The 7192-nt window shown below is 32.0% G+C and overlaps 1 protein-coding gene across 7 annotated transcripts in view; it reads left to right on the top strand.

Annotated features, from left to right (window-relative positions):
• Positions 1–7192, top strand: part of LOC108971459 (G protein-activated inward rectifier potassium channel 3) — an 82484-nt gene that overhangs the window by 66510 nt on the left and 8782 nt on the right. The window contains exon 1 of one of the 7 annotated variants that reach the window (XM_018937538.1): positions 6875–6982. The exons of the other annotated variants lie outside the window; for them this stretch is intronic. The gene's annotated coding sequence lies outside the window, so the exon portion shown is untranslated. Of the gene's footprint in view, positions 1–6874; positions 6983–7192 lie in introns of those variants that run through there. 7 annotated transcript variants of the gene reach the window in all.

Here is a 7192-nt window from a genome sequence, read left to right as displayed (position 1 = left end):
GATTTTTTTAATAATACGTTGTTTTGCAATTTAGGTGACAATACAAGTATGTAAGTCTGTTTACATTCAACATTCATTACATACCTTGCCATCTATGCCTCCTAACCATTTACATTTGTTTATCTTAATCCACTTCGTTGGCCATAAATAATTACCGGCTTTTGTTTATTTGTTGCAACATAATAAAYGGCGAACAGGTCAATATATTTCATAATAAAGGTCATTCTGTCAATATRCTAAGTAGTAAACATAGTTTTTAAAGTGAGAGACTGTGCTGCCACTGTTTTGTGGTATTTCTAAATCGCTTTAATTTTCTCTCATTTTTTATACTTGCTTTATGTGTATTTTTCGGGAACAATGAAATTTTACTTGTGACATTGATTTTCGGCATTGGACTTCAATAAATGAAAGAGTAATGCGCCTAATTGTTGACAATTTTCTATATTTGAAGTTTATCAAAAAATATTTAAAATATAAACTTGGAAAAAATGTATAATCAGTTCTCTAAAGTAAGTTTAAGTCAACACGATACACAGTATGCAGAATTCGTTATTCCTCTGACCTTGTATGTCTGTATGTATTTACCAACAAGTTAAATGCAGTACAACAACCCTTTAGGTAACCTCTTTCTCATTTTCGTTGTCGTTTTTGTTTTCGCCTTTTTCTCCCTTAACACATAACACAGCTGTGGGAATGTCTTTACCGTATGCTTTTGATGTCTGTCAGCTTTTYTAATAACATATTTTTGTATTGTCCTACATGCTGGCACCCATACTTATTGTACAATAATATKGCTTGCCTATTTAATTTATAAATAGGTTTTGGTTGTCTTTTCCGTTCTTTGGTTTTGCTTAGCTATCATAGCCTGCACAGCCGGCGGGTATGATTTGATAGCGGCACGTTTCGTTGGCGTGCTTCACCCCAAATGCGCATAATTCTTGTTTTCCCTTATAGCTATGAACTTATTTTTGAAGCATATAAATGTATATATGTATATACTTACTAATAATTAGGTATCAAATTTATGTGCTATATGTGTATGCCTGAGGGTAATATCTATATATTATGTATGTATATATTAGCTGTGTTATACGCTGATAAGTGTGCAGTGCACTTTATTGTTGTACAAATTATAGAACCCATTCAAAATAAATGAAAGCTCGACCTTCTTCATTAAATAAATATATAGTAACATATTATACATAKAGTAGAAGGAAATGTGCTCGAAATTTACATGTCTACTAAATGTAGCTATAAAAATTAAGTAAGCTGGTCTGCATTAAGTTTTTGATAACTGCACACTTAATTTATTATTATTTTTTTATGTAGTATATATATATATATTTTTTTTATTTATATTTATATTTTTACAATCTCAATGTTATCAGTAGTTCCTTAGTTGCCGTGTGCTTAACATTGCGAAGTTAGTCTGGCATATTATCATTTATTATACTCATTAGCATAATTCAGTTGTCGTTGCTCTAATTACTACATTTCGGCACCTAAAATGAAAAATAAAGTAACATCACTTTTCAAAAGTTTGGAGGCGAAGGAAAACGTAGAAACCACTCATTATGAAACAAATTAGACTTTTGGTTATAAAATGGTTATATATTGGTTAAAATGTGAAATAACGTAACATCACTATTCATAAGTTTACGGGCCGAAGAAAACGTTGTAATAGAAACAACTCATATTGAAAAAAAATGTTGACTTTTGGTTATAAAATGGTTATATAGTGGTTAAATATTCGTTATATCTGACAGAGGAAGMTGAAAATTTTATACTTTGATATGCAATATGATCTAGTCAATCATAAGCAATAGCAAACTTAATTTCGATATTTTCGATCATGCGTKGTTTTGCATTTTAGGTGACGATTTATTCGTTGTTATATTTATCTTTATTTATCGTTTAATTTGCTTTGTGAATCATGCACATGTTGAAGCCTTCGGTGTTTTGTAAACCTAAAACGCTACTCTTATCAGTGAGCAGCTAGGTGAGCGGTAAAGATCAGCTGTTTATAGAAAGCTGGGTATGAATGCAYATTCTATAATATTTAGTAATTATTTATTTTTAGCAATTTTGCCATTATTCACTTTTATCACGATGATAAATCAAAGCATGCGCTAATGGTCTGGATTTTCTTCAGAATAAGATATTTTTTATTTTTTTTTTCGTTTATCTTTCTATTATTTGCTTTGAGACCTCATAAAAGTTACATTGAAGCAATTGCATTATTAAAGTAGTTATATTACTAAAAATTTACTTAAAAAATTAAATTTTTTATTTAAAATAAATCACTTACTTTTTTTTTTATCAACAGAAACATAAAAGCTTACACTCTTGCGCTACTTAACTTCCCATCTATGTAACTACAATCGTATCTAAATAAGTGCATATGTCAATGGTGCTATTTTTAAGCACCAACTTTTCCAAAATTAGCAACAAGCGTGTGTTAACACCAAATTAAGAGCATTCGAAGTGTTACCTGGTTGAAAAAAAGGAACCGGTAGCAAAACAATGCCACAATAAAAAGTAAACAAACGACAGTCTCGTTAATGACGAAGCACTGTGTGAGTCACGATTCACTAGGTAGCATGAAGCAACAAATAATTTGAATGCCCATATGTTGTATTATGTGTATATGGTGGTATGTGGAGGTGTGCTTTTAACATCTAACACACTCCTACGAGCTAGTAAACTAATTAGCGGCAAACGGACAGTGACACTCAGTTATAGAGGTTATAATTCACATGTAAATAAACAAGGCTTTGGTAAAAATAAAAAAAAAAAAACACAAAAACAAACAATAACAACAGTGACAAGCAAACATTTGTCTTTGTTACTATCACGCATTGCTTTTTTGTTAAATTTAAGGGGCGCACCTAGCGTAAAATTAAAAAAAAAAAAAATCTGTTTCTTTCAATTTTCGTTAGATTAGATGCCTTAAGATATAACATACTAAGATTGTGTATCGCTATCTCAAATAGTTTTTGAGTTACAACATTTTAAAAAGTAGACGCTCAGATTAATCAGCGCCATCAGCTTAACTTTAAGCGCGTTTTTCTCAAAAATACCGTTAACATTTTGTAAATTTTTCATATTTGACGTTTGAATGAAGGTCATTGTAGGGACAATGTCTTTCTAATATAGAGTTTTTTCAGGTTGCGTTCACAGAGAAGGCCATAGTAACTGTAGCAGTGGAGGCCATGTTATTAGCGTCGTGGAAAATCGAAAAATATTTAATTTTTACTGTAAAAACTTTACACTCGGATCTTAAAATATGTATAAATATACTCTTAAAATTTTAAAAATAATTGCTACAATATTTTTGTAATTCTCAAAAATCGCCTTTTTAAGCTGTTTGGTTGTGTTTTTTTTTTAGTAAGGGAAAGCGTCTAAAGGCGGTGTGCGGAACTTTAAACTTCTAAACTTAAACTAACCCCATCTCATAAGTATCTTTCCAACGAAACCAATGCACTAGCATTACTTCAGGGACTAGTATAAGATATTTAGTTTTCCTTTCGGTCCGGTTCGGACCGACTGATGTAAAAGTCTCAATCTTATCATAATTAGAGCGGACGCTTCGCTTACAKCTTTCAATTTAATGGAGGCCTACAATTTTTCACCTTAAAATTACCGTAATGTTTTCCTTTGTACTTAAAACCTGAGTGCAAGGGTAAAATATGTGTACAGAAACTTCTATACACCCTGTGTATGGCGGGCGGTAGGAAGTGAGGACAATACGAAATTTGTATAGGTAGCTTCTGAAACACCCATGGCCAATGAGTATTTGTGTCTGGTTCAAGTCCAGGTCCTCATGTTGTCTATCTTTCCCCGAATGTGTGTCCGGMATCAGCCTTAGGGTCCAACGTACTTTGGTTGAAGTGACTTCAGTTATGGATGTGATGTAATCTCACTAGGATAATGTGATGAATGATATTTTTTCTTCAAATTTCCTGGAGCTTAAGAGCAAGACTTCTGTTTTCTGCTCAACCAACTCTAGACTCATGGTAGCCATCGCTGCGGTCTATTTATGCAATTGTTGCATTTGATCCGATGTTTATCTTGATATTTCGCCAGTGTTACCTTTTTATGCTGATATATTAGGTTGACTTCTTATCAAACTGTCTAACATTTTTTTGGTCCCTATAAACTAAATAATTTCTTGCGAAAGAGCAGCAAAGGGATCTTAAGTTAATTATAATTTGTTTATTTATTTATATTTTTTCGCAGAACTGTGACTCTAATCTTACGCCTCTTCTGTATTAGCTTTGTTATAAATTATCTTTAAAAACTACATATTTGCAGCCGAAGATAAGATGTAGTTTTTTAGACAATTTTTTTATATTATATTTAAATGTCGCATTATATTCTATTTATTTTGTAATGAGCTCATGCTATTGCCGAATTTCCTTGAAAATATATAAATAAACTTATAAAAGCTCAGACTTCTACAGACAAGTATGTTAAGCCTTTGATTTAAGGTATGCATATTTCGTTCAAGTTTTTAAGTCGTAGGAAGTGCTGGATTTGCAAATGTGTTGCTTTGCCGTTATACTTGAAGAATTAGATAACAGTTTGGATGGCTGGMTTTAACAAAACAATTTATAATTAAAACAATAATACAATATTCGTTTTGAAAAAGTGATTATAAATATACTTCTGGATTAAGTATGACACATGCTGAAACCTACGGAGAAGAGCAAAACAAATGCAACTGTGTAGGACAAATATTGCAGAACTACTAGCAAGCATTAGTATTAGCATACATGCATATATAACGAGTAATCGAAACAGAGGTACATTTTTCAATAGCCTTTTTTGACAGATCACGCGTGAGTCCTGTCAAGTTCCCATTTTATTTTTGTTCAGTATTCTTTGGCATTCCGTCATGGAAATACTTACGCCCGATATCTTAAATTGAAAGCGTACAAAATACAGTTTGTGCAAGAACTGCAGCCTCGACTTTCTCCAGCGACATCACTTCGCTCTATGGGCTCTTGAAATGTTTAAGTAAGATCTGACGTTTTCGAGCAAAATTTTGTTCAGCAATGAGGCCCATCTCTGGTACAATGGTAAATAAGCAAAATTGCAGCATTTGGAGAGAAGAGCGCCATTTTATCCAGAAAAACTAAGGTTTGGCGTAATTTGGGGGCCGCTGGAATTCGCACACATCGCATCAATCAATAGATCTACTGAGAGAACACTTTGGTGAGCAGATAATTTCCCATTTTGGGACGGCCGATCGGCCATCAAGATCGCGTGATTTCACACCGTTATACTTTTTCTTGAGAGGATATCTAATGTCTATATTCTATGCGAACAGTCCCGCTCTGTTTCATTCACCAGTTACTAGTCAAAAGACTCGAACGAGTCATCGAAAATTGGACCATAAATATAAAAATAAATACTAAATAATATTCTTCCGATAAAAAAGCATTCACTAATTTCTTTAAAAAAGTAGGGAAAATCGAAATGAACCTTTATATATGTTTCTTTAAGTAAAAGGCTAGAACSCACCAATTGCTGAAAGGTATCTATAATCTCAAATATTTCAAGGCATTTTGAATAATTGTTTTCTACTATTGCTTGGAGTATTTTCACTTTCTTTTTCATACTAAGCAGTTAAAWGAAATATGAAGTGATTACATTTTATCTAAATTAAAGTGTATTATTGATGATTAATGGAAATTTTCCAGAGATAAAAATACTAAAACCAAAAATCGCGAGAATTAAAAAAAAATGAAAACAATGCATTAGCAAAAATAGTTCCGAAAACCATTAAGATGATAGTCTCTACGCATTCCTACTATTTTCAAAATTTGTTGGCTTGATAGCCTAACAGAAGCCGTAATAGCTGCACGCTGCTGATAAGTATGAATCATGCGCGATGTGGACTACGGATTGGCCACTTCTTAAAAATTAGCTAAGTGCCGGTACCCACAYAGATTCTGTTTTTGCTGCGTCAGATCGCCGAGTTGATTGTGGTCGAGCAACACGCGGTTGTTCGTGGCAGTTCTCATGCTTTGTAATGATCATGAGCAACAAAAGTTTCTGTGTATGAACACAGCCTAATTAGTGTAGACACGTCTCAAGCAATGACATTAATTTTGAATACAATGCAACTTATGTAAGAAACAATAACTTTTACTAGAATGCATTTGTTATCACTATTTACTCACATAACATATTGAAGATTGAAGAAGGCGAAGGCGGAAAAAAACACGAACACAACGCGGGCTTAAGAAGCGCTCTGTTGCTATCATACAAAACGCTGTATGCGCTTGTTTTTTTGTTTRGATCTATATAAATGGGTATCTCGACAAGCAATGCGTGTTGCCTGAATAATTTTATTGCTGTTATTGTTGCCAATACAGTCTCCAAATATTATTAAACTATAAGTTAATTGACTAATAAGTGACTGGTCGGGGAATTATAAGATTACAATTTAGCGAATTAAGACAAAAATAAAAAAATATAACAAAATATAGGGRAATGAAAAGTTTTAGGTCTATTACTCCATACATTTATTTCGCCTGAAAATATTTTTGAAGTTCTAATTAATAAAAAATATAAAKTCTGACTCTTTTTATTTTTTAAGTGACATTTTTCAATTTTTACAAAAAATTCGTAATCAAATTTCTATTTCTCTTGAATTTCTCTATCTGACACCATTTTAAAATATTTAAGTCCTAAAATGTTCGCAACAAAAATGTTGCCAACTACTTTGGCGCTTAAATTTTACTACTGTACGGCAATAGTTATTGCCTGTGGAAACACAGCGTCTTATTTGTTGAATATTGTRTGCATTTAGAGTTATAGAAAGGTATTTGGAAGTGTTTAGTTTTTAAATTGAGGAACGAAGCTGCTGTTTTAGTCTTGACAGCGCCGTCTACTTAATTTTTGTTTATTGTAATAAGTGCGGTTGAGTCAAGAACGTTATAAAGACCGATATTTCAAAAGAGTTTAAGAGAAAGCAAGTGTAACATGAAGTTTTTAAATAGACATTGTGTGAAAGTTAGAAAATAAAATTTTTGTGCGGAAGTAGAAATAATAGAGTTGACATACTGATGAAAAAAATTAATTAAAAATGTCGTTAAAAATACCAAAAAAATTTTTAAAATATTATGTTTAATAACACATAACATAAAGGAAACGAAAAAATAAAATAACATAATAAAAATAA

Source organism: Bactrocera latifrons, unplaced genomic scaffold, assembly GCF_001853355.1.
Source record: "Bactrocera latifrons isolate USDA-ARS-PBARC rearing strain unplaced genomic scaffold, ASM185335v1 scaffold_344, whole genome shotgun sequence".
In the NCBI taxonomy this organism is placed as follows: domain Eukaryota; kingdom Metazoa; phylum Arthropoda; class Insecta; order Diptera; family Tephritidae; genus Bactrocera; species Bactrocera latifrons.
The sequence above is the reverse complement of the archived record's forward strand: the minus strand, read 5'-3'. Positions and strand labels throughout refer to the sequence as shown.